Source organism: Chiloscyllium plagiosum, chromosome 30 (genome assembly GCF_004010195.1).
Source record: "Chiloscyllium plagiosum isolate BGI_BamShark_2017 chromosome 30, ASM401019v2, whole genome shotgun sequence".
Classification (NCBI taxonomy): domain Eukaryota; kingdom Metazoa; phylum Chordata; class Chondrichthyes; order Orectolobiformes; family Hemiscylliidae; genus Chiloscyllium; species Chiloscyllium plagiosum.
Window position 1 is genome coordinate 21,411,140 of NC_057739.1, and position 26,582 is coordinate 21,437,721.

The following is a 26,582-nucleotide window of genomic DNA, read 5'->3' on the forward strand; positions in this document are numbered from 1 at the left end:
TCTGAGGGAGCTGGATCAGTGTCAAGGACTCTCCATGTATAAATGAAAGTGTGACTTGATGATGGGATATTGGCCTCCATGGACTTATTTCACTTTCTTGTGGTTAACTACTTAATTTTTTTCTGCAGGGCAGTTGGTTGTCCTTGTGGGAATAAAGTTTCCAGTTTATAAAGCAGGTGTCAGAGCAGTTTTGCTTATGCAAGCTTGCCAAGACATAGCTAATTGCTTGGGTCTATTTGAGACAGGTTGTCTTTGTTCCTTAACAGTTTATTCCAGTTGTTGCTTTATGTAATAGTTTATCTTTTGTTGATTCATTGAGCCCATGTACAGTTATTAAAGTTCTGAAGTCTAGAATATCACAGTCTCTCTGCTTCGGCTCATTATTTTCAATATGATGAACAAACACTAGGCCATTCCCCACCACACTGGTTCATAACCAAGTTCAGTCGTTACACCATGTCCAATTTAAAATGTATCATTTCATTACGCGGTACAGATTTGATTTACTGTTTGATTTGATTTATTGTTGTCACATGTACCTCAGAACAGTGAAAAGTTTTGTTTTGCAGGCAGATATAGGCAGATCATAACATAAAGGACATACAGGTCATACGGTGTTTAGACAGAGCAAGGCATACATGGTTACGGTAGCATAGGAGATGCACAAAAGCTAGATCAACATTAGATTTGAAATTAGGTAGGGCCATTCAACAGTCTAATAACAGCAAAGAAGCTGCTGTTGAACCAGTTTAAGCTTCTGTATCTTCTACCCAATGGAAGAGGTTGGAAGAGAGCACTATCAGGATGGGAGGGGTCTTTGATGATGTTGACTTCCTTTCTGTGGTAACGAGAAATGTAGATGGAATCCATGGATGAGAGGTTGGCTTGCATGATGGTTCGGGCTGTGTTCACTTCTTTCTGCGGTTTCTTATGGTCCTGGGCAGAACAGTCGCCATACCAAGCAGTGAAGCACCCAGATAGACTTCTTTCTTTGGCGCATTTGTAAACATTGGTGTGGACCCTTATGGATATATCAAATTTTCTCAGTCTCCTGACAAAGAGGTGTTGTTGTGCCTCCTTGACTGTCACATCTACATGGGAGGTCCAGTACGGATTGTTCATAAACATCATTCCTGGGAACTTGATGCTCTCCAACTCAGTTCCACTGATGTAGGTAGGGGCATGTCCTGCTCCTTTCTTCCTGAAGTCAATGATCAGTTCTTTATTCTGCTGACATTGAGGGAGAGATTGGTATCTTTACACCAAGACACAATGCATTCTATCTCCTTCCTGTATTCTGACTCGCCATTGATATCCGGCCTACAACAGTTGTATCGTCAGCGAGTTTGTAGGTGGAGTTCAGACAAAATTTGGCCACACAGTTGTGAATGTACAGGGACCCAGAGGACTGAATACACATCCTTGCGGGGCACTAGTGTTGAGGATTGTCGTGGAGGAGGTGCTGTTGTCTATCTTCACTGATGGTTTTCTGTGGGTCAGAAAGCTGAGGATCCATTTGCAGAGGGCGGAGCTGAGACCTAGGTCTCGGAGTTTGGACATTAAGTTTGGTTACAATTATAGTTATATATGCAAATCAATAATCAATAAATGAACCACAAAATAATGATCAGTAAATAAATCACAAGAACAACAAACATGCACAAAGAAATAAAATGTATTATGCTTCACTATAGAAGCTTTAAGATTATCATGTCTTAACAGAAGTACAAGATGTGAAATAATATGAGCCCATTCAGCCATGTACGTATTACTTCCCAACTCCAGATATCATCTCACCAAGAATGATGCTTAATGTTTTTAATGTTTTAATCTCTTGATTTTCTGACTATTATGTTGAACCTTTACATTTAACCTATGTGCCTTTCTCAAAATTCCTTTTATGTCTTCCAGATGTTCCCTTTGCAGGGCAATATGCATCTCATATTTTTACCAGTAAGACATAACCATTTCTCTAGGTGAATCAGTCTTTTCAAAAGTCTGATTTTCTCCTTCGATGTTAACCAATTCCATTGTGCCTCTGCGCATGGCTATTTAAGGGTAAATGTGAAATGTTGAATCAGTGATGGGACAAAACAGGTTATGATGATGGTATTCTTTTAAAGATATTGTGATACAGTATTCTCCTTCACCTGCATGTCCAACTCTGACTATGTTGTCTCAAGAGGTACTTAAAATTTCGAGAGTACAGTTAGCTGTTTTATAACTGCTGGACTCAAAACCACATGCAGCTTGTCCAGCTGTGTAAATAGGATACAGACAAACAATAGTTTTATCAGTTTGCTGGCATTCCTTAAATGCTGTCCCTACAAGTCTCCCCTCTCTTATACCTCATTATATAGAACATTCTTAATGCTCATATAGAGATTTTACTTAAAGTTCCTGTCCCATTAGCTAATTTACTTCTTTTACTGTCATTAGCCCATGTGGGAACTTCTCCCTTTTTCATATAATTTACATTTACTCTGTACTGATCCAACATCTATAGAAACTATACAAAATTCCATTTATTTGATGTTGATCACTCTTTCCTGCTTCCATTATTACATTGTTTACTGCGCCTACATGTTATTCTAAGATGTCAACAGTACAAAATGCAGTGTTGTTCATGGTGTCACCTGCCTGGCTACTAAGTTAAGTGTTTTCATCCATTTTATCAACTGTACCTTTAACTTGAGAAATTAATTGATTTAATTGATTACTTATAACATTGATGTCTAGGCCATTATCTGTATAAATGCCTGCACCATTAATGCCTATGTAACCCTCTTGATGAAAATGAGTCTAACCAATTCCTTATAAATGTTAGGTAAAGCTTTTGGACACCATGATGGTAACTGAATATCAGAGATTCCGTATAACAGGCATCAATTCATGAGGGACATTTTCACACAACACTTTACCTGTATTTCATTTAACCATCCCTCCTCTGGGTCCTCCTTTTCCTACAAGAGGTGTTACAGAGTTTTCAGTCAGTTGTGATACAAGTGTGAATGTGATGACACTCTGTGCAAATCATTAGTACAAATGGGCTTGTATTGCATGTAAAATTAATGCTTAACATTGTGGGCAGAGGCTTCTCCCAACAGCATTAGTTTGCACAGATCGGTGTTTGGTTTTGTCTCCACATCACATCCACTTCCACTGAGCACTACTTGCAAAAGCCAAGCCAACAATACAATTTCAATAATCAGCTTCATAGTTTATCAAAAGCTCAAAAACAAAAGACCAAGGTGGTTCCTGAAGCTTCAATTTACACAGATGTTTAATCTGAATTTTGTTCTTCCAAAATTTGTACTCATCAGGCTGGTTGCTTGTGAAATATTCCATGTAGACTAATTTAGTACTCCAAAAACATATTTATCGAGGTGCTCTTTATTAGACAAAGGGCTGCAGTTCAAAACTGCAATAAAATTGTTAGTTTTATTCCCTTTTACTCTGTCTCTCCCTGCCTCTCTCCCTCTCTCCGGTTTGGCACAAGGTTATGGGAATCATTGAATTTGGGGTCTAGTTTTTGCTAAATTCCCATTCCAGTCTCTTTAAGTCTAAGATGTATCAAAAAAGCACTTCACACTCCTCTGACACTCCAGGAGATATGACTTAACCCTTCTCGAGGCTGGATTTACCTACATCCATAACTAACGTAGTTTCAAATTCTATCATTTGTCTGTCTTGCTTTTCAAAATACCTGGCTTATGGCCCAATTGTTGATTGTCTGTTTTTTCATTTATACTGCTGAATTTTCACTAAATATTTAGCTTAATTGGGCATATAATCAGATTGGTACTGCTGGATAAAGGGAACCTTTATCCGAGCATGATGGAAGGGCACTGGGGTCAGGATTATAATCATATTCCCTGCCCTGAACTGACTAAAACAAGGCTTCACCCTCAACCAATTCCCAATAGGAATCACTCCTTTCATTCTTTAATTTTTGTCCAGGTCTCATCTGGAAAACTGTGACCTTAAGAGGCCAATTTCTTTTTGGAATTTAGAATGATCAGCATTCTGCACTTATTGCTCAGGCTGCATCTGATGCAATATTTTCAGAGCTTTTTTTAAAATCTTGTCATCGTGCCAATAATAATCTCTCCTCATGTCTGCAAACCTAAACTTGGAACATCAGTCAGTTTATGATTTTAATTAGACACTTAAACTGCTCCTTCTTGAACAATGTAAAGTATGCTGAAGCGAAGCAACACAGACAATGCAGAATTTTTTCTATTAAATATCTGGTGTTTTTGATTTTGATGAGTCCCAACGTGCTGAAGTTAAATAGTTTGTGCATGTGTTGGCTGACCACAAGGAAAGGAACATTTCCAGTTCCAGCTCAATTGTGGGTCTGAGAGAAAGGACCTTTGAAAACTTGTTTATCCTTGGATAAGGATTTCTCAAAATGAAACCAGACTTCCCAGAATGGGTTTGTACCTTTTGCAATTTAAAATATGGATTAAATGTATTAGTATTAGTGCAGTTAATGACACCATGTTCATCTGGACTGAGTTGTAAATAAAGCAAGGCCTATTGCAGCAGCTGAAACATCTTTTCTGACAGGACAAATCTACAATGCCAAGAATTGATCCTATTTCAATATGGCGAAAGTGAGGACTGCAGATGGTGGGGATCAGCGTCAAGATTAGAATGGTGCTGGAAAAGCACAGCAGGTCAGGCAGCATCCGTGGAACAGGAAAATCAACGTTTCAGCAAGGGCTTTCTCAAATGGACCGCAAACGTCTCAAGGGGCACAATATCAGATAGATAAACTGAAGACAAATGCCTGATACTAATTTTCTGTTTGGAAAAGTACACAATTTTAAAAATATTGTATCATACTGAAAACTGCCATCATGTACCATTCCACTGTTTGTTTTATATACTTTACCTTTGTAAAAGCAATGGAAACTTATTATTTCAATGTCTCCTTTATCACTTTGGTGACATATTTAGAATTGAATTGTGTTCCATCTAGACTGAAGTATCCCTCTTAATTTCTGCACCACGATATGGTTTAGTCTTTATTCAATATGTTGTCCAGAAAAAGAAAGCTATATTTTTATTCTATATTGCTGGGTATTTTTGCTGTATTCTACAACCCTTACACAATCCATTCGCTCCTGAATATTGTGTTGGTAGTACGCCTTTGTAAACCTTTCTCCCCTTTTTCCTCCAACTTCACATGCAATAACCAGTAAGAATAGTTATCAGAATACTTTTTCACTAAGATTAAGATTATTTAATTAACTTTTCCCTTTGAAGAACCTATTGGGCGACATTTTTGTAACATTCTCCCTACTCAAGTCCTAAGCTTGCATTTTCCCTACTATCTCCTATTTCCCCTCATGTCTTCTCTTTGTCTTGCTCCTTTGACCTTTGACCCACTCAACTGCTGATTCCCCCCCCCCCCAGCTCCCCCCAGCTTCCCCTCTAGAATCCTTAATGGTGTTAATGGTTTTATGTCTGCAGCTACATTGTCCCTTTCATTCAAATCTGTTGTCACCACTACCACCCCACAAAATAATAAATCTTAACCCCTTAACCCTCACAAACAACTGCCCTGGCTTCAACCCCTTGTTGCTCTCCAAAAATTTTACAACCTTTCAAATATGTCCCAACCTTCTCCAAAACTCTATGCTTGAGTCACTCTGTTCCTACTATAGCACCAAAATATATCTTGCCGAAATTACAACTGACATTCAGTGCTGCAGTGACAAAGGTAAGTTAGTCCTTTTCATCCTTCTTGACCTGTATACAGCTATTGAAACTGTTGACCATCCTCCTCCAACACGTTTTTATCATAGTGCAGCTGTATTCATCTGGTTCCATTCTTGTTTATACTATCCTATCCACAGAATCAACAGCAATGGCTTCTCTCCCTACTCATGCACCATTATGTTTGGTAGCTACTGAAGACCTATCCTGTCTTTTTATTCATTTCCATGGTGTCACCATTTCAAAACACAGCATTTTTACATTTACAGTGCTGACACCAAGATCTACTTTACCACCACCTCTCTCAATCTGTTTTGTACCTCTAAATTTTCGGATTGCCTGTTCAATAACTAGTACCGGATGTGTAGACATTTCTGCCAATTTGAATACTGGGATAACTGAAGCTACTGCATCAGTCTTTAGCATTAGCATCCTTCACTAAGCATCAACTCCACCCCTCTTCCTGATTGAGGCTGCACCAGGCTATTTGTTTGTAAGCTTGTTGTCTTATGCCATCCTATAATGAGTTTTGGACCCCATAATAATAATGCCATCTCTGTGACTGCCAATTCCATCTCAGCTAATCTGGGAACTGGTGTAGATAGATCTGCTCCCTCCAAGAACTGCAGTTGAACTCCTAGCCTGCGTAGAATGAAAGAAGGAAATGTAACATGAATATTAATCCTTCAAAGCCATTACCTTATAAACAAATGCTTAAGATCTTAAGTAATTGAATATCATGAAGGCTCAGAAAACAGAAGGTAAACAGCGCTGTGTATACAGACCTACATATGGAATATAAAAACAGCTATCAATAACAAAGACGCCAGATCACTTTGCTTGGCTTTTGTTTAGAAGAGTAGCCATAAAATTAACAGAATCAATATGTCAGCTCCTTTAATGAGCAGAGATCACAATGATGCAGCCAAGTACAATAATCTGACTTACTTAACCCAGACAATTTGCCTATCCTGTGTAAGGCAGGCACTCCTGTGGGGCAGGTTCCACCTGACACATAATATATTTGAACATGGATTCTTCCTGAAATCTGCTGTAAATTATGTTGTGGAAAGCCTGGCTTAATGAGCAACATCACAAAAAGTCCTGCTGTGAACATGATTTAATACTAGCCAGACTCTAAAGCTGCCTGGTAAATGTCAGAGAACCCTGAAACTCCCATCAAAAGGAATAAGAGCATTCTTTGTGAGATGCAGATTCTGTAAAATAATGCAAGCCACAGAATAAAATCCATTGCTGTAAACTGGTAATCTTCAGCATCCTAGCAGCTGTTAGTTAAACTTTCAACCTTTGCTCTATTCTATTTGAAGACTCCCATTACATTCTTGGCTGTTAGTTGCTGTAGCTCTGGTTAACTGGCCAGCAGAACCACGCTGTGTGTAAATCATGTTATCTTGGGGCACATGCAGCTAAAACCCACAGAAAGTGGATTTGTACTTTGGACATCACATCAAATGAAAATCTTGGACTTTCCTTTGCCATTAAGTCTGTACCACATGTCCACATTTAAATATGTGGAAAGTCAAGCACACTGTATTCATATGAATGTTTGACTCTGGTTAAAAGACAACTGAAAAATATGCTCGCAATCTGCATCACTAATTCTCTGCACGTTTTATGATAAACCTCAATGTTTCATCAATTGCATGTTTAAATGTATAATATTTTTAATATAGAGGAAGTATAAAGCTGCTGAGTATACCCAAAAATGCCTAATTTGCTTATTCTCTAAAACAATTGCTTTTAAATATTTGTAAGTTTGATAAATTTTATGTAAATATTGGCTCAGATTACAATTTCAGTGATGAAAGACTAGTGCACAACGTTCTTTGCAGTGACAGCAGCCAAAGGTTTCTTAATTCTGACCACTATATTCCTATCATTCAATATCTGATTCAGTGCAGTCTTCATCACTTGGACCTGGGAGCAGATTGAGTGTGTCCTGTATGTAACCTAGGCAAGAAACAGTAAGGCTCTTTAATTAATCAGATTGAAGAATCTTCACTGAGCCATGCAGAGTCTAAACCAAGTGTAAAGTTTATTTAAATTAAAGCATAATTATGAGCAAAAAGCAAAATAAAGGTGGGAATCAGAAAATAAGATGAAGCATATTGAAAGAAAAGGTCAAAAGAATTGTTTTATCTTCAAACTAATTAAATTATGAAGGAATGAGATTGCCCCTTTGTAAAATTAAAATTTCAGTTTCAGCAAAGTTGCTTGTCAGCAATTATGATTTAACACATGCTTTAAAAAATGGTTACACATGAATGCACCAGCTCTGAGATTTGCTGTTGTGTTTAATGGCTAAGTGTTGCAACTTCATGCCACTGTACATCTGAGCAACTATACAGCAAACTCTATGTAGAAGCAGTATAACTCAACTTTCAGAATTCTGTGTTTAAACTTATGCAAAACCTGGAAGTTGCTGTCCTATTTAGCCATAATTACAGTAAACACTGACAGTTTCATTATTGAACATATTTAACAAGGGGAATGCCATAAGTCAGAGATGAGGAGAATTATTTTTACTCACAAAGGTTGTGAACTTTTGTAATTCTCTACCACAGACAGCTGTAGGGGCTCAGTCATTGAGCACATTTACTAATAGGTTTCAGATTCCAAGTGACATACAGGATTATGGGGATCAGGTGAGTTAAAGGACTTGTTCAATCAGCCATGATCACATTGAATGGCGAGACTGACTTGATGAGCTGATTGGCCTACTTCTATTCCAATGTTCCTATACTTCATGCAAGGCCTGCACCACAGACCCATATAAAATCTACACCACAGGTTTAGCTCTTTCACCCTAATTGCTGTTTAGGCCTGCCCGCTAACTCTATCAACATAGCCTTCTACTCTTTTCTCACTTGTGATTACTTTCCTTATAAAGTGCATTAATATTTTTAATACAAGCTTTGTAAAAGTACAATGAAAACAGAACATGTTAGAAATATTTGCCAGGGCTTGTAACAGCTACAGAGAAAGAAACAAGAATTAATGTCACAGTTCTATGACTTTTCACCAGAATAGAATGTTGCAAAGGAAACTTCCAGCTTAGGCCATACTGTTTACAAAATCAAACTGTGCATATAATTGTGCTCTGCAAGCACAGAAAATGAAGTTGGTAATTGTCATCTTCCAAAAATTCTTGATTCTGAGATATTCTTATAATGGTAACTATGAGCATAACAGTACCATTGGGAAATTTACTCTTGGCTGCACAACAACTTGCAATCAAATCCTCCATTTTGACTTTTTTTTTGCAGTGACAGTCACAAAACCAGTTGACTACAGCCAGCTCTCCAATTTAAATTATGTATCTAGTGCAATATGTGCATACCAACAGTACATTTGAAATTATTTATTAGTTTTGGTTCGCAAGTAGATGAATAGATTTGGAGGGAACTTCCATATTCAAGTTAACCTTGCTGTGTCCAATTTGGCACAGCATACATTAGAGGTCAGTTGGTAGCACTTTCCTCTCCGAGTCAGTTACCTGTGTTTTCAAGTCCTGCTGTCAGGCATGTGCACATAATCCAAGTTGACACAATGACTCAGTGCTATATTATGGAAGTTGCTAATTTTCTGAGGAATGTTAATAATATGCCTTACAACATTTTGGAACAAGAGTGAGAAGTCTTCCTAATGTCCCTTCTGACATCAGGGTGTCATGATGGCACAGTGGTTAGCACTGCTGCCTCACAGCGCCAGGGACCCAGGTTCAATTCCCCGCCTCAGGCAACTGTCTGTGTGGAGTTTGCACATTCTCCCAGTGTCTGTGTGGGTTTCCTCCAGGTGCTCCGGTTTCCTCCCACAATCCAAAAATGTGCAGGTTAGGTGAATTGGCCAAGCTAAATTGCCCATAGTGTTAGGTGTGGGTGTTAGGTGTAGGGGAATGGGTCTGGGTGGGTTGTGGGTCGGTGTAGACTTGTTGGACCGAAGGGCCTGTTTTCACACTGTAAGTAATCTAATCGCACAACCAACACCGCAAATCGATGGCATGATCATTCGTCTGTTTACTGTGCTGTCCATAAATTACTTTCATAACAACAGCAAAAAGTATTTGCTACAAAATACTTACTTGGCTTTTTGAGATGTCCTGATGATACAAAGGATGCTACATTGATGCAATTATTTCATTTAGGAAGGAGGTCAAAGACATATGGGTGCAGGAGAGCGTCACCAAAATGCTACCAGAAAACAACGGCTTAATTTACAGCAGAACACTGGCAAAACTTATATTCTTAAATAGAACCAAGAGGGTTAAGAGATGTTCAAAATTGAGATATTTTAAAAGTTGACTGGAAAAATTATGTTTGGTCAATATTTTATTGAGTGGAGGGTCAAATCATTGTCAGAAATTACAGTAAAAGCAAAATCCAACATATTTTTTAAAGTAGATGTGATCATCATTTGAAACAGAAAACAAATGAAAGGTTTGGAATGAGGATGGAACAATGGGATTAAATTGGAGTACTGTTTAAGAGATTCAGAAATACTGGAATAACTGATTTCCTTTTGTGCTAAAACACATTATTATTTTATACAATGCTTCCAGGGGTTGTATAAGGCTGTGCCTTACACAATGCTCTTTCACCTCCATCTGCTCAGGTTTGACTTTAGCCGACAATGAATGGAATGTTGGTTATGAGCATTTTAAAGGAAATTAAATTGGAGTATTATTAACCTGTTGGAATAGCTCTAGCTTACAAAATTGCTAAGAATTTGTGTATCATAAAGCAATACTATGAAAATAGATAAGGAGGAAAACTTTAAACATAAATATGCAGTAATTGTACTGTGCTGAAGTCATTAAGGTTCTGGATTAGTGGTGCTGGAAGAGCACAGCAGTTCAGGCAGCATCTGAGGACATTTCGACATTTCGGGCAAAAGCCCTTCATCAGGAATAAAGGCAGAGAGCCTGGAGCGTGGAGAGATAAGCTAGAGGAGGGTGGGGGTGGGGAGAAAGTGGCATAGAGTACAATAGGTTTTGTGGGGGAGGGGATGAAGGTGATAGGTCAGGGAGGAGGGTGGAGTGGATAGGTGGAAAAGAAGATAGGCAGATAGGACAAGTCATGGGGACAGTGCTGAGCTGGAAGTTTGGAACTAGGGTGAAGTGGGGGAAGGGGAAATGAGGAAACTGTTGAAGTCCACATTGATGCCCTGGGGTTGAAGTGTTCTGAGGCAGAAGATGAGGCGTTCTTCCTCCAGGTGTCTGGTGGTGAGGGAGCGGCGGTGAAGGAGGCTCAGGACCTCCATGTCCTCGGCAGAGTGGGAGGGGGAGTTGAAATGTTGGGCCACAGGGCGGTGTGATTGATTGGTGCACGTGTCCCAGAGATGTTCCCTAAAGTGCTCTCCTAGGAGGTGTCCAGTCTCCCCAATGTAGAGGAGACTGCATCAGGAGCAACGGATACAATAAATGATATTAATGGATGTGCAGGCCCCTACAACCCACCCTCCCATCCTGGCACCTTCCCTTGCCACCGCAAGAACTGCAAAACCTGCGCCCACACCTCCTCCCTCACGTCCATCCAAGGCCCTAAAGGAGTCTTGCACATCCATCAAAGTTTAACCTGCACATCCACTAATATCATTTATTGTATCCGGCATGATGTTTTTTTTCCCCCTTTTTATCACTAATATTCTTGATGAGTTTTCAGTATAGTTGGTTTCCTGTCTAGTACTGCCCCAAGAGGGTAGTATTGCACTGAAATTTACACAGCTGAATCTCTTAGGATCATCTAAGTGAATTACATTTAACATTCAATTAAAATCTTTTAATGAACATGAAAGAAATAAAGGCTAACTGGACTTGTGCTTCCAGGTATTCATAGCGAAGAGGCAAAAGATATAATCCGTCAACTCATCAACATGTCAACCACTATGGATATGTTGCATTACAACACAGACTATTGATGCAAGATTTCAATGTTTTTCCTATAGATTGACATGCATCATATCACAGTTCAGTGGACTGATTGTAGGTTTTTATTGAGTTTTTTTCAGGACGTAACCTAAAACATTGATGAGGGCAAAGCAGTAGACATTGTCTACATGGACTTTAATAAAGCTTTTGACAGGCTTCCACATGGTAGACTAAGTAATAAAACTGGATCACATGGGATTCAGAGAGAGCTAGATGGCAGGTGACATGGGTGGTGGTGGAGGATTGTTTCTCAGACTGCAGATCTGTGACCAGTTGTGTTCCACAACGATAGGTGCTGGGTCCACCTTTTTTTTATAATTTATATAAACGATTTGGAGGAGAATTTAGAAAGCATGGTTAGTACCACTGTGGGTGACACCAAAATTGATGATGTAGTTGACAGGAAAGAAGATTATCTAAGATAACAAAGGGATCTTGATCAATTGGGCCAACGGGCTGAGGAGTAGCAGATGGAGTTTGATTTGGATAAATGTGAGGTATTGCATTTTGGTAAAACAAAAGAGGGCAAGAGTTATACAGTTACTGGTATGGCCCTGGATAGTGTTCTCAAACAGAGAGACCTAGGGTTTCTGGGTGGTTAAGAAAGTGTTCGGCATGCTTGCCTTCTCGTTACTCAGACCACTGAGTTTATGGATTGGGACATCATGTTGAGGTTGTATAGGATGTCAGCGAGGCCACTTTTGGAGTATTGTCTACAGTTTTAAGCTGTCCTGCTACAGGAAGGGTATTATTAAACTGAAAAGGTTTCAGAAAAGACTTGCAAGGATGTTGCCAGGACTGAAGGGTTTGAGTTATGAGGATACGCTGGACTTTTCTCACTGAAGCGCAGGAAGTTAAGGGACGACCTGATAGAGTTTATGAAATCATGAGGGCCATGGGTAAGGTGGATAGTAAAAGTCTTTTTTCCTTAGGAGGAGTTGAAGACAAGGGGGCATATTTTTAAGGTGAGATGAGAAAGATTTAAAAAGGGCCTGAGAAGCACGTTTTTCACACAGAGGTTGGTCCACATATAGAATGAATTGCCAGAGGAAGTGGTGGGTGCAGATACAGTTACAACATTTAAAAGACATTTGATATGTACACAAATTGGAAAGGTTTAGAGGGCTATGGGCCAAATGCAGGGAAGTGGGTCTAGCTTAGTTGGGAAACTTGGTTGGCATGGTTGGACCTTAGGGTTTGTTTCCATGTTGTGAGACTCTATGACACCGAGACTCCTATGAACTGCGAGAGCCACAGATTTGTCTGCACATTAAAATTATTTGAATTAGCTATTCCCTATTGAATCTAGACTATTTACAAAACATCTTTCTGCCCGGCAGTTCAATCAATTATGAACTTAACATACAGTAAACTAAACATTTGTTGCAAACAATTCTCTAATTTCCTAATTCAGTCTAATTCCAAATCAGTTCTGCTACCATCAGTTTCCAGATAAGCTTCAAAGTTAAATGAACCTTGTAACTGCAATAACCTCAAATGGAATGCATGGCTAAACAAAATCCCACGGGTAAATTGCTTTTCTGCACGTCCTCTCTTAAGCATGAAAATAAAAGGTAACCATTAAGAAGAACATCAGAGCCACATCTCTTGCTCTTAAAATCATTGATCAAGCTAAGTCACTACCTTCAGGAAAGGACAGGCTAGGACACAGAACTACTAAAAGAAAGTACAACTTAAAATTGCCAAGTAGCTAATTTAACAGAGGCACTGAACCATGCAGCTAAATATCTCCAAGGCTAAGATGACACACACAGCGGCACTAGATTGATTACAATTTTGCAATGCTGATGACATGCAGTTCTACCTCTTGGCCTCCTGCATTGATAAGCATTGTGTTAAAAATCACACAACACCGGGCTATCGTCCAACAGGTTTATTTGGAAGCACTAGCTTTTGGAGTGCTGCTCCTTCATCAGATGGTTGTAGAATATAAGATTGTAGGACACAGAATTTATTGCAAACGTTTACAGTGTGAGTGTAAAGGGATGTAAGTCTGTGAGAGGGTGCTTGTGAGAATTGTACTTGCAGAATTACATTGTATTTTGCTCAAAAAACTGTTTAAATCTATGTAAGACTCTGTAAATCCCTTTTTTAGATTAGAATCAGTCTGAACATTGGGGCACAGACAGCCTCATACAGGGCACCTCATACCTTCAGTGCATTATCTGGGCCAACATGGCACCTGTTGTTAAAGTATACTTGAGAATATAACTTTAAGAAAGTTTGGATTTACATATTGAAGGACTGAAACCAACATGCCCATTCAAAAAGATGAGAGATCTAACAAACAATCCAGGTCTTTTTCAATATATAATTTCAGTTACATCACCCGGTAAACATTTGCTATAAATTCTGTGTCCTACGATTTATACTCCACAACCACCTGATGAAGGAGCAGCGCCCCCAAAGACTAGTGCTTTAAATTAACCTGTTGGACTATAACCTTGTGTTGTGTCATTTTTAACTTTGTAAGGCCCAATCCAACACCAGCACCTCCAAATCATGATCAGCATTGTGACTGTGTTGTATAGGGGAAGTAGAAACCTGGAGTAACCTGGCACTGCTGTCACAGATCTGCACATCACATAGTGTAAATACTACAGAGTGGGTGGAGGAAGAATATTCTGACCAGACTACACAGTAGACCTGCCTACTTTCTGGATGACACACCAAGATGGATTTGAACATGCACAACAAAATAGATTAGTCTTTACCTAATGTAACTATAACATCAGAGCCAGGTATATCCATGGTTGCCTTGTACAGCAGTATTTACTATAAATGTAGAATAAGTAATGTTAGTTTAAAATCCAAGCCTGAAGCATTTTTTGATTTGCCTTCTCCACAATCACTGTGGAAAAGTTCCTGTAGCTAAACTGAGAGTATCGCTTTTTGTTTCTTGAGTTTTGACTGTACTAATCCTCTCAGTGGCATTTAATTAATGGCACAAGTTCTTACCATTTGCATAAAGATTCAATTTGACTTTCAAACTATCACCCTCATTTTGAATCTCAAGCCTTGTCTCATCCTTCTTTCATGATCAGTTTAAGTCTTAAGCACTTCCTTTTGTCTAAAATTGGGCTACATAACCCTCAGTCTACATTCAGCACTGTCCTTTGGAACACCTCACCAACTTGTCAACACCCTTGCTCCTTTCCAAGTTTTCTTGATCAAATTAGCCTTAGCTGCTATATCAAGCTCTTAATTTTCCATTTTGCTCCTTGGCACAAAATGTTTCCTATTCCTAATGTAAAATACTCAGAGAACTCTGCCTGCAAACAGTCTTGTCTAAAAAATGCTCTCATCTTATTTTTCAGAACTTTGTCATCAGAATAACTTGTAAACAAAATAATCCAGATCTCCTGCAATTTGAAGAAGGCAACAATTCAGATTTGTGCAAAGTTCAACACAGGAACATAGAGTTTTTGTGGTCTGGCTTTAGAGTGAAGGAGTTTTACACACCACTGCTGTGTTTGTGTTTTGTAATCCAGCAATGTAACTAATGGGACCTCGAGATTTGTTAGCGATTTCTAAATCTCTTATAAGCTTAAAGGATACATCGATAGCTTAGAAAGGAGATTTTTGATTTTCAGCTTTTACTTTGAGTGGAGCAGTCCTGTGAAGTACTTGAAATATAATGACGATATAGAGCAGTGCCTGTGACAGAAAGGATATATAGTAAATTACATTTACTTAGAGTGATGAGTTAGTGTTAGTCCCAGTCTAGAGCTGCTGGACTCCAACATCTCTGTCTGCCCCTACTAGAATACAATACTGGTTAGCATTGAGGGTGATATTCTTCACATGTAAATAGTTCATTGATAGTCACCATTGAGGCACATTTCTAAAGGATTATTGTTTAAGTAAGATACCAAAGAGTTACAGATACTGTACCTCAGAAAAAGCCAGCCATTTCTGCAAAGGAAGTGTGAATAGAACCAAAACAGACCATGAAAATCCCCGTAGGTTAGGCTGTGGTTCTATTGGGGTAGTTTGTGACTAAAGTTCAGAATTACCTGGTCAGGTCCATGCCCTCCAACAACCCACCCTCCCCTCCTGGCACCTTCCCTTGCCACCACAGGAATTGCAAAACCTGCGCCCACACCTCCTCCGTCACCTCCATCCAAGACCCCAAAGGAGCCTTATTCCCCCATCAAAGTTTCACCTGCACATCTACCAATATCATTTACTGTATCCGTTGCTCCCAATGTGGTCTCCTCTACATTGGGGAGACTGGACTCCTCCTCACAGAGCGCTTCAGGGAACATCTCTGGACACCCACACCAATCAACCTCACGGTCCCGTGGCCCAACATTTCAACGCCCCCTCCCACTCTGCCGAGGACATGCAGGTCCTGGGCCTCCTCCACCACCACTCTCTCACCACCCAACACCTGGAGGAACAACTCTTCAGCTTCTGCCTCAGAACACTTCAACCCCAGGGCATCAATGTGGACCTCACCAGTTTCCTCATTTCCCCTCCCCGAGGCTCCCTGCCTCCATTCCTGATGAAGGCTTTTGCCAAATGCTGTGCTTTTCCAGCACCACTTTCATCTAGGCTCTGATTTCCAGCATCTGCAGTCCTCACTTTTGCCCTGTGACTTAGGATCAGTATAGGTTCACATCTTCAACTGGGTTTATGCAACGATATTTTAGTGGGGAGTTGATATTTGACATATTTTCATTATCTATTCTAAAAATAATGTTTATTTAATCATAATGGAGAAATCAGACACTCCTTCAATATAAAGTTAGCTCTTTGAAATTGGTGAGATTGTTTAGTATGTCTTTGAAAGCCTAGTTACATTCAGTCAACAAGAAATACATTAACAATTGGTTTTATAGAGAGTCTATTCATCAACTCACTGGTTAAGAGATTGCAGATTGGAGGAACGCATGCAGCATACTATCTGGAGGAGTGCAGTATCACTAACCACAATTTCTGGATATCCACATTATGTACGTATGTTAATTCCTAAACTTGCAGTCATTCTAAGTGGATTGAACACAGCGAATATTGGCAGTTTTGCCCTCAGTAGGTCTACAAAAGTTGGATTAGCACTTTTCCTACATTTGTACAGTATTCACACATTTCTTGGTCAGGCCTTTAGATGGAGTTTTGCATAATGGACCACAGTACAGTTACAGAGTCATAGAGTCATGCAGCACAGAAACAGGTCCTTCTGCCCACCTCGTCTGTGCCGACCAGGTTTCCTAAATTGAACTAGTCCCATTTGTTTGTGTTTGGCCCAAATCTTTCTAAACCTTTCCCATCTGTGTACCTCAAACCCACGCCCTCTAATTTTGGACTCCCCTACCCTCAGTAAAAGACATTAACTATTCACCTTACCTACGGCCCTCATGATTTTATAAAACTCTGTAAGGCCTCCCTTCAGCCTCCTAAATTCCAAGATGTTCCAGCCTATCTAGCCTCTCTGTGGAGGCACAGTGGCTCAGTGATTAGCACTGCTGCCTCACAGCGCCAGGGACCCGGTTTGATTCCAGCCTCCAGTGACCATCTGTGCGGAGTTGGCACATTCTCCCTGTGTCTGCGAGGGTTTTCTCCGGGTGCTCCAGTTTCATCCCACATTCACAAAGATGTGCAAGTTAGGAGAATTGGCCATGCTAAATTGTCCCATAGTATTCAGGGATGTTTAGGTTAGATGCATAAAGGAAATGTAGAGTAATTGGGTAGGGGAATGGGTCTGGTGGGTTACTCTTCAGAGGTTTGGTGTGGACTTGTTGGGCCAAATGGCCTGTTTCCACACTGTAGGGGTTTCATGATTCCCTCCTTATAACTCAAACATTCTAGTCTTGGTAATGTCCCTGTGAATCTTTTTTGAACCCTTTCCAGTTTAATACCATCCTGCCTAACAATCAGAATTGTACACGATACTCCAAATATGGCCTTACCAATGACTTATACAGCTGTCCCAACTCTTGTACTCCTGTACTCAATGCCCTGAAAGCAAGCATGCCTTCTTTACCATCCTGTCAAACTGTGATGCCACTTTCAAGAAACAATGTATCAATATCCCTCAGTCTTTCAGTTCGACAACATTGCCCAGGGCCCTAGTATTAACTGTCTAAGTCTTGCCCTGGTCTATCTGACTAAAATGCAACACCTCACATTTATCTGCATTAAACTCCATCTGCTATTCCTCAGTTTACTGGCCCAGTTGATCAAGATCCCATTGTACTCTTAGGTAACCTTCTTCACTGTTCACTATACTATCAATTTTTTGATTGATTGGTGGGAATTTTGAGGAGTCTGTCCACATATTAACAACATTTCAAAATTAAGCCATGAATTGGGAAGTGTTCTTAACATTTAGAAATAAAACTTCCAAACTTTCCTGTTTTTCAGTTTCTATAACACTAATTGTTTCTGTTTAAGTGGTAAATACACTTAAGTTGTTAATAGACATCAGAACACAAAATACCAGAATATGGGTCTCCTATAACTCCATGGAACTAAGGTGTTTCTTTATTTAGAGGGAGCAAACACTGAGAGTCAGGAATACTTAATTACCTCTTGCCATATTGTTAAATTGGTTTTATCAAGGATAACTAACCTGCCACTCTAGAATCAGAAATTATTCTCACATCGGGGCTTTCTTTGATCTGAAGGAAAATATAATTGATTATTTAAAATTAAATTTTGAGAAATGGATTGTATAGACATTACTGATTTGTTTGTGCTGTATATTTTCATATTAAGATCACTCTGTTCCTCTTCAGAATTTCAATGTTAATGGGTAAAGCAGATTTCTTTTATTTATTTTATTTTTCATAAAGGATTACTTCACATTATTCTGCATTAGATGATATTGGTATCTATTAACTCATTCCACTAGCCTATCAGCTTCCCCACTATGGTTTTTCACAACCATCAGCAAAACTTTCCATTGATACTAATTTTCAAGTGTTATAGTGTTCCTTCAATTCCTAAGTCCATATAGCTTATAAATGAATTTATAAAATTCTCATAGCTTTAAAAACCTAATTAGGAACAACAATGTGCAAAATACACCAGCATCACTTTGCAATCACACTGAAACAAGATCGTGGCAGAGTAGTAATGCTGTGTTTGGGCTCCTGGTCCAGGGCTCATCTTCTTTCACCTGCTTTCTTTGTTTATCTTTTTACTTTTGCTTTTCTCTTTTGCTCTTTTTCTTTTTACTGTTTTTCCTCTTTAAAAGCCTGTATCGGCATCTTTGCCAGAGTGAAAGCAGCAGTTACAAAGGTGATTCTTCTCAGCAATCGGTGGTGGCATCGGTGGCAGCAAAGCTGACTGGTCTTTCAGTGGTTTTTTTTCCTTCGTGAGGGAGTTGTTTGGGGTTTAGGCCCTGAGCAGCACAAGATCCTTGTCCATCTCTGACTCCGGCTCCAGCACAGAGCCAGTGTCAGTGGTGGAGGAGCCCGGATCCAGGACCCCGGTGTCTGGTGGTAAGCGGCGGCAGCTGGAAGAGCACTGAAGGGGAAGCAGGAGGTATGAGAACAGGCCCATGGCTCCAGCTAGGACGTGGTGATTGTGGGACTGGCAGTGAGACCCTAGAGCCCATTATAGAAACCCTAGCCAAAGTCAAGCAGCAAACAGAGGAATAATGGAGGATAACTAGAAGAAGAGGGGAAGACAAACTTTACTGCAATATAATCTTGCATGACATTCAGTGTTTCAAGATGGCACCAGAGTAGACAGGCAGGAGGCTGGAAGAACACAGCAAACCAGGCAGCTTCAGGAGGTGGAGAAGTCAATGTTTCGGGTGTAACCCTTCTTCAGGATTGGGAGTGAGTGTAGGGGGGAGGCTGCACATAAAAGGGGTGGCAGGGACAGGGTGGTGAAGTGGGGATAGGTAAAGACAGGTAGATGGTACAACCTGGTTAGTCAATGGGAAGAATTAATCCGGTTGGTGGCAAGGAGAGTGGAAGGGAGGGGAAGGAACTGGGAAGCGAGTCAGGGGATGGGGTTATTTGAAATTGGAGAATTCAATATTGAGTTCTCCAGGCTGTAGGCTGCCCAGGCGGAAGATGAGGCGTTGCTCTTCCAATTTGCGGTTTGGTTCGTTGTGGCAATGGAGGAGGTCAAGGATGGTAATGTCGGAAAGGGAGTGGGAAGGGGAATTAAAATGGGTGGTGACTGGGAGGTCTGTTCGGCCCCTGAGGGCCCGGCTGAGATGCTTGGCGAACTGAACCAGAACATGATGACACGTTGCATGCAAAAGTACACTTTTCACTGTATTTTTACATACTGAAATAATAAATCTAATTCTAAAGCGGATCATAGTCCCAGAACAAGGCATCCTAAGACATCTTGAATGTGACAACATTGGTACGGGATGCATGAGACTCAAGGTTTTTAACTAATAGCAAGGTCAGTCCTTTAAAGCGCATGCCAGGACTTCTTGTTTCTAAACCATGCTCTTCACCTGTAAAGTTGAAAAAGGACTGACAGCACAGGAGGCAGGGAATATATTAGCTGAGGTACCCCTTTCAGGTATTTGAGTAGTACCTTTTCATCACTTAAAACATCTGATATTCGTTGCAGATAAAGTTATGGCAACTGAAATTAAAAGACTATGGAACAGTTGGATAGAAATAACATCACAAAAGACAGCCAATATGGATCAATGAAGGAGTAGCGTTCTCCATGTAACATAATTTTACTTTAAAGGTATGACAAATGTGATATAGGTAATACAGTGCATGTGTGCGTACTTAGTTTAAGTCATACCTTTGATAAACCTCTTCTGCAAAGACTGGTCCAGAAAACAGTGAACATGGAAATCAATGGATGTATTTCATGAAAAATACATCATTGGCTGAGTGACTGAACCCAGAGACTAATGTTACAGGAATTGCCTCAGTGCATATCACCAATCAGTCTTTTTTGGGGATCATTCTTATTTAAGGTCATAAATTATCTGGACTAAAGGGTCACAAATGAAATGGGCTACATTTGCAGGTGATAGAAATCTAATGAAGGTGGTAGGCTCCCAAAGTAAAAGGATAAGCTCTAGGAACAAACTGAGGAATTGGAGCATGCAGGTGGCATTAAAATTCCATGCAATAAAGTTCAAGATTCTCCGCATAAAGACTAAGTCCTAAATGAGAATGTTACTCAACTGGATAATTGTGAAGGTAATGTCAGTGCATAGTCGGTAATGCCAATGATCTACTAATCCAGAAATCCAGGCTAATGTCCTGGGAATGTGAGTTTGAACCCCACCATGCCAGATGGCGAAAAATGAATTCAATAAAAAGATGGCCTAATGGACACGATGTAACCATTGTCATTTTTTTGTAAAAATCAATCTCTTTCAGTGATGTCCTTCAGGGAAGGAAATCTGTTTTGGACCCTATATAAAACAATACCCATTGTACCCTTTCTTGTTCCAAACAAATTCAGCATTTGTTGCTTTATATACAGCAGATTAGGACAGAACACTGTTGTAAACAAATTTGCATGAATCAACAATCCAATGTTTATACTTTCAGTAATACAAATGGAGTCATCTGAAATCCTGTCAACTTCATGAATACATCCATGAATCTGAAACATGTCCTGAGTGATATTTTAACTGTCTGTGACTTTAGCATTAGAGCCAAGTGTTGCCTTTGAATAGGACAAAATATGCACAATTAAGAGGTAGATGTTTGCGTCAATGTAAAGGGCAGTCAGGAGTTGCAAAAATTAAGCAGCAATCTATTTTGCTAATTTTCTGCTCAGTTTCCAAAATACTTGATTTTCTGGCTAGCCTCTTGGACTAGAGTACTATGTTCTTGTCACTTTGATTTTGAAGATGACAGGTCAAATTCCTGATTTTTTTGTAACAGGATTTTCTAGTTATTTTTGATCTTCCAGAAAATAACTTCTTGGAGAAAGATTACAATTAAAAATGATCAAATTTGTCATTGCCATCTCGAAAAGATTTCAGAAGGGTACAGCTAAGACAGCAAAATGGACAGAGATTTAGCAGATTCAATTTAAATGGCACCAAGATTCAAGTAATATAGTCTAGGATAAGGCAAAAGGGAAATGTACATTTCACAGAAAACTTTTGAAAAACACAGAAACATCAGGGATCAAATTTCTATACCCACGTTTTGCAGTGTTAATCACACCAAACCTGTCAATGACTGACATAATTGCTCCACTGAAACTGACAGCACATTCAAGAGCCTGCAAGTATGCAGAATAGGCCGGAGGTCCAAAAGCTGCTGTCTGTAATTCTACCCTCTTCTAGGGGTTGCACTTTAGAGACCTGCCTCCATAGCCTCAAGGACTGCAATCAGTATGAAATCTATGAACTGCCAAACACTGTTATGCTGTAGGTCTTGTTATAATAACTTTGACAAAGTTACAGTTTGCAAAGTGAAGTGTAACCGTGTTTTTAACAGAGTCCTAACTTCCTAATTTCTACTGCACATCATTATTGACCATGGAAATCTTATTTTGTGGAATGCCAATGTTCTCCTTCTGAAAGTGAGAAGACAGGGAGTATCAGAAAATTATGTGAGATCACCCAATTAAGCCACCATCTGCGTGCTGGGCAAAGTTTTGGAAACCCAACTATTTAAGCTACAGATTCCCTAAGATGAAGTCAGAGATGTAAAACTATAGTCATGAGCAGAGACTAGAGAGATTGGGAGTTCTTCCACTGAAGATGAAAAGGATGAGGAGATTGCCAAAATTTTGTTTTGCATTATGAAGGGATTTTATAGGGTAAGTGGATAGTGATATTATGAGTTATCAATTTATAGAACTGAAGAAAGAATTTATGATGAAGACAGGTTGGAGAATGAAGAGCAATGGGGTTACTTGCCATTGCACCCTTTCTAGGGGGAAAAGTAGATATATTTCACCATGCACCTGCCTGGTTAAAAACCCACAAAACTAATTGTTTATATCTTGCAGCAGAGATCCCAAGGCTTCAATAATTTTTGCATCTGTCTTGAAGAATATCTGACTATTACCATCCACCTCATGCACCATAAGTTTGTTATCGAACAAGAGGTGGTCCTTCACTTGGTGCAATTTCTTTGATCTTCTGTTACCTTATTCCATGTAATCAATGGACAAGTTTCTGGAAAAGGTTGAGATTAAATTAATTTGGTTATCTTTAAGTGATTATGATGTGCAGTTTTATATTTTATTTGGGCGCCTCCTTTGACGGCAACGTTTTTAGCAACTTCCCTCAATCTTTGTCTGGATGGTTCCCTAACAAGTGGGAATTATTTGGGGGTGAAATGGATTTGTGGTTGGTTTTGGATGTTGTTATGCCTCACTGGGATAGTCCACTGGAAACGAAGCCCCTCTATTCCCAGAGTCGTCACAGAAGTTAAAGATTTTGGAAGTACTCAGAATTCTCCAAATCCCCATGTCTTTTGGACTTGGGGTGACAGAAAGCACAGACCACTTTTCTGTATTTAACAAGAATTATTATTTATTAGAAATAAGTGGGGTCTATCTACAGATAAAGACATTTCCCAGTCCGGTTATACTCTCTTCCATCCAGCAAAAGATTTAAACGTTTGCATAGATGTTCCAATAGATTTAGGAACAGCTTCCTCCCCACTGTTATTAGACTTCTGAATGGTCCTCTCAAATTTTAAATTTAATGTTAAGCTCACTGTCTGTGCACCTTTGCAGCAGCCATAACATTGTATTCTTCACTCTGTTCTATGACTCGAATGCATTTTTATGGTATGATCTGCCTGTACTGCATGCAAAACAAACCTTTTCACAGTACCTGTACATGTGACAATAATAAATCAAATCAAAATCATCAACATATAACTCTGCTGATTAAAACTCTACCACACTTGCAAAACCTCTCAGCACACATGTACAGTCACAAAACAAACATGGGTGTTTTGGGTCAAGGGAAAAACTGAGAAGGCATTTCAGTGGTCCCTATCTGCAGGGTTTGCTGAAATGATCCTTTTGCTGACCAGAACATTGGTTCTTCATCTTCCTTCTCCAGGTACTTTCATTTGTCAGCAGAAAGCACAGTGTGACAAGTTCACAGTTACAAAGGTGACTAATGACTTAGTCATTAAAAATCACACCTTACTGAACTACTGAAGGGAAATAAACTGGCTATCTTCTGGTTTGATATGCTTTTTACTGCACAGCAAAAAACAGCTTCTTCCCTTCGGGTGTTTGAAGACCTCTGACCTGAATGCGCACACACCCACAAGCTGTAGATCTGCCTGGGAATCAATCACACAGTTCTTGGCATCAGGAGGGTTTTGTCATCAATGACTGATCACTAGACCACAGACCAATCAGCTACTTGTTGTTGGCTAAATCTGCATTCATTCGCAGCACCCTGTCTCCAACTCATCTGTAACTAGACATTCCTCCCTGCTTGAACCAGCAACAGAGGAAATAACACTTACAATGAGTATCAGGTAATTTGCTTTTAAAAAGTGTAGCAATGCTTTGATAATCTCTGGCTCTTAAACCAGTCCTTTTGTCATTTCAGTCAACAATACATAAAAATAAAAATATATGGTCTATACTTGCTTCTCCTGCCCACTTTCTCACAACATTCTGTCCCTGAATGAGGCAGATTTAGTAATGAACAGCAGCTTCACTTGTGCCTTTCCAGCTCATGACAGCACTCTCTTGGGCTTATTCTACTTTCCAGGATTACAGAGATGTTCCTACAAGGAATTAATAGTCAGGCAGTCCTTGATGATACGGGTAAATCCATACCCTGCACATGCTAGTTGGTCACAGGGATTTACTCAAATTTGGAATTGTAAACTGATAATAATTCATCTTATGCTATGTGTTTATCGTCAAACAAGGTATCGATGAGATTTAAGAGTTATTGAAAGCTTGAAGTATTGTAACATTTAAAAGTATAATTGAGTGGTTAATGCAGAGATTGTGCTGTTGACCTTTGAATAAGCACAGTAGTTGATCTAGCTTGAATAGTATAATCAAATGTCCGAACTTAAACAGACAAATCCTGCCATAAACATGTCAAGATGTGGATGGAACAGGAGCAGTTCAAATTACGTTTGCTCAGAAGTCACATTTCCTGTTTGAATTTTCAATCAAGGCAGGCACAATCCCAAAAACTAAGGGTCGTAGAAATTCTGTGTGGCAATCAGGGCTTGACTGCAAAGTGCATCAGAACAACAAAAGCTCCAATTAAACCATTAACTTGTGACCATAATTGAACTATGGTTGCTTTGCTTTCTTTTATTGCTTCAATCACATGGGTTGTGAGACTGTGAGAAAATATTTAATTCTTTTAATGTTTAAATTATATTAAACTGGCACTGAAGATAATTGACCAAAACTAACAAGGCCATTCATTACAAATTGAAATAAAGATAACATTGCAACCCAAAATTAGCTTTGGAAAAGCAGAGTCGGGCTGTCCCCTGAGGAAGGAAAATAGCATTGAAATAAGAACTTATTTTAATTTGGCGCCCAGCTAGGTGCTGAAGTAATATGAGAGGGCTCATGTCCAGCTCTTTGGGTTCAATGAACATCAATTTTCTGCACTAAAGAGCAGCAAAAATGAACAGAACAAGATTTGACTGGATCTTGACTTTCACAGCCGCTTTTGACAAACAAAAGTCTCTAAAGAACAAAGCTAAGTGTTAACTTAGACCATCACATAAGCAACTTTTACGATGACTGCTTTCAATCTCATAACACAATGTTTTTGTGAATTGTTTATTTAAATAGCTGGAATTAATTTTCCATTTAAATGCATCATAAACTGCACCACTATAAGAGACTTGTTTGTGCCTTCAAGGTTAAAAGCCAGCAAGAAGTTTTGTTCAATTTTTATTGGGGGCAATCTGCAAATTTACGCCATGCTACTGGTGTTTGAAAGAGTTGTATCTTTCTTTACAGAGGATGATTTTACAGCATGCAAGAATATGAAGTAATTAAGTTTATTAAACTGATGAATGGTTATACAGTTTGAAAAATCATGCACATTAATGGAGGCAATTGTCTGTCAGTCAAACGGCTGAGGAGACCAGCATTTTACATGAATTAAAGAGAGGCTCAAACATTTTTCCCGTTTAAAGAGAAATATATTTTTGACTAGAATCAGTGCTTGCCACACGGTGAGGTTGTCAGCATTTTTATAGCATTACAATTCTATGACTGCCTTCAAGTTCTAATGCCAGCAAAGGTTTTTAATTTGAAGACTGGTACTGTGACCTTGATATCAGTAATTTTAGGGCCCCAATGCCATTCAAGAAAGGTTGTTCCTTTGACTCCCTTAAATTATATTCTCAAGGGAAAATATTTCATTGCCTTTATATTTTCAAGAATAATCCATTTTAAAATAATAATGTAACAGTTTGGAAAAAACGGAATGAAAGTACTTTTTTTCATTAAAGAACACTTCAAAGTTTTGATGTAATTACAATTTCCAATTTTCAGTCAACTTCGTTCTGAGAGATTTCTGTTGTCGCAGAAATATGAGTAATATAAGGCTGTATCAATCAACAAAAACAAAATTTTTATGGCTTTACTCTTGATTCCTCAGCAATTATCTTAATTGCTTCCATTTTAAAGAAACTCCTGACTTGAAAGATAATGGTAGTGGAAGATTAATTGATTTATAATTATCCCCTCGTGCTAATGAAGTGAAGTATCAATGAAATGGCTGGATTTTAATCCCAATAGTGGATGGGTCTATTACCTCCCTTGTTAGATTATGTTGCACATTTATTTTTACTTTTACCAATGCATTTACTTTTACCAATGCCCAGTGACCAGACGTTTTGACACACTGACAGCATTGATAAACCAACTGACTCCACTCGTTGCTTAATTAGTGCTCCACTCCAGCTATGTGTTTTTGGGTCATCTACTTTTGATTCTGTGTATTTCTAGCACTGGA

The 26,582-nt window shown here is 39.2% G+C and overlaps 1 protein-coding gene across 1 annotated transcript in view; it reads right to left on the bottom strand.

The window, feature by feature from the left end:
- The window catches only part of LOC122564795 (multiple epidermal growth factor-like domains protein 9), a 320,435-nt gene that overhangs the window by 93,910 nt on the left and 199,943 nt on the right, over positions 1-26,582 (bottom strand). The window lies entirely within an intron of this gene.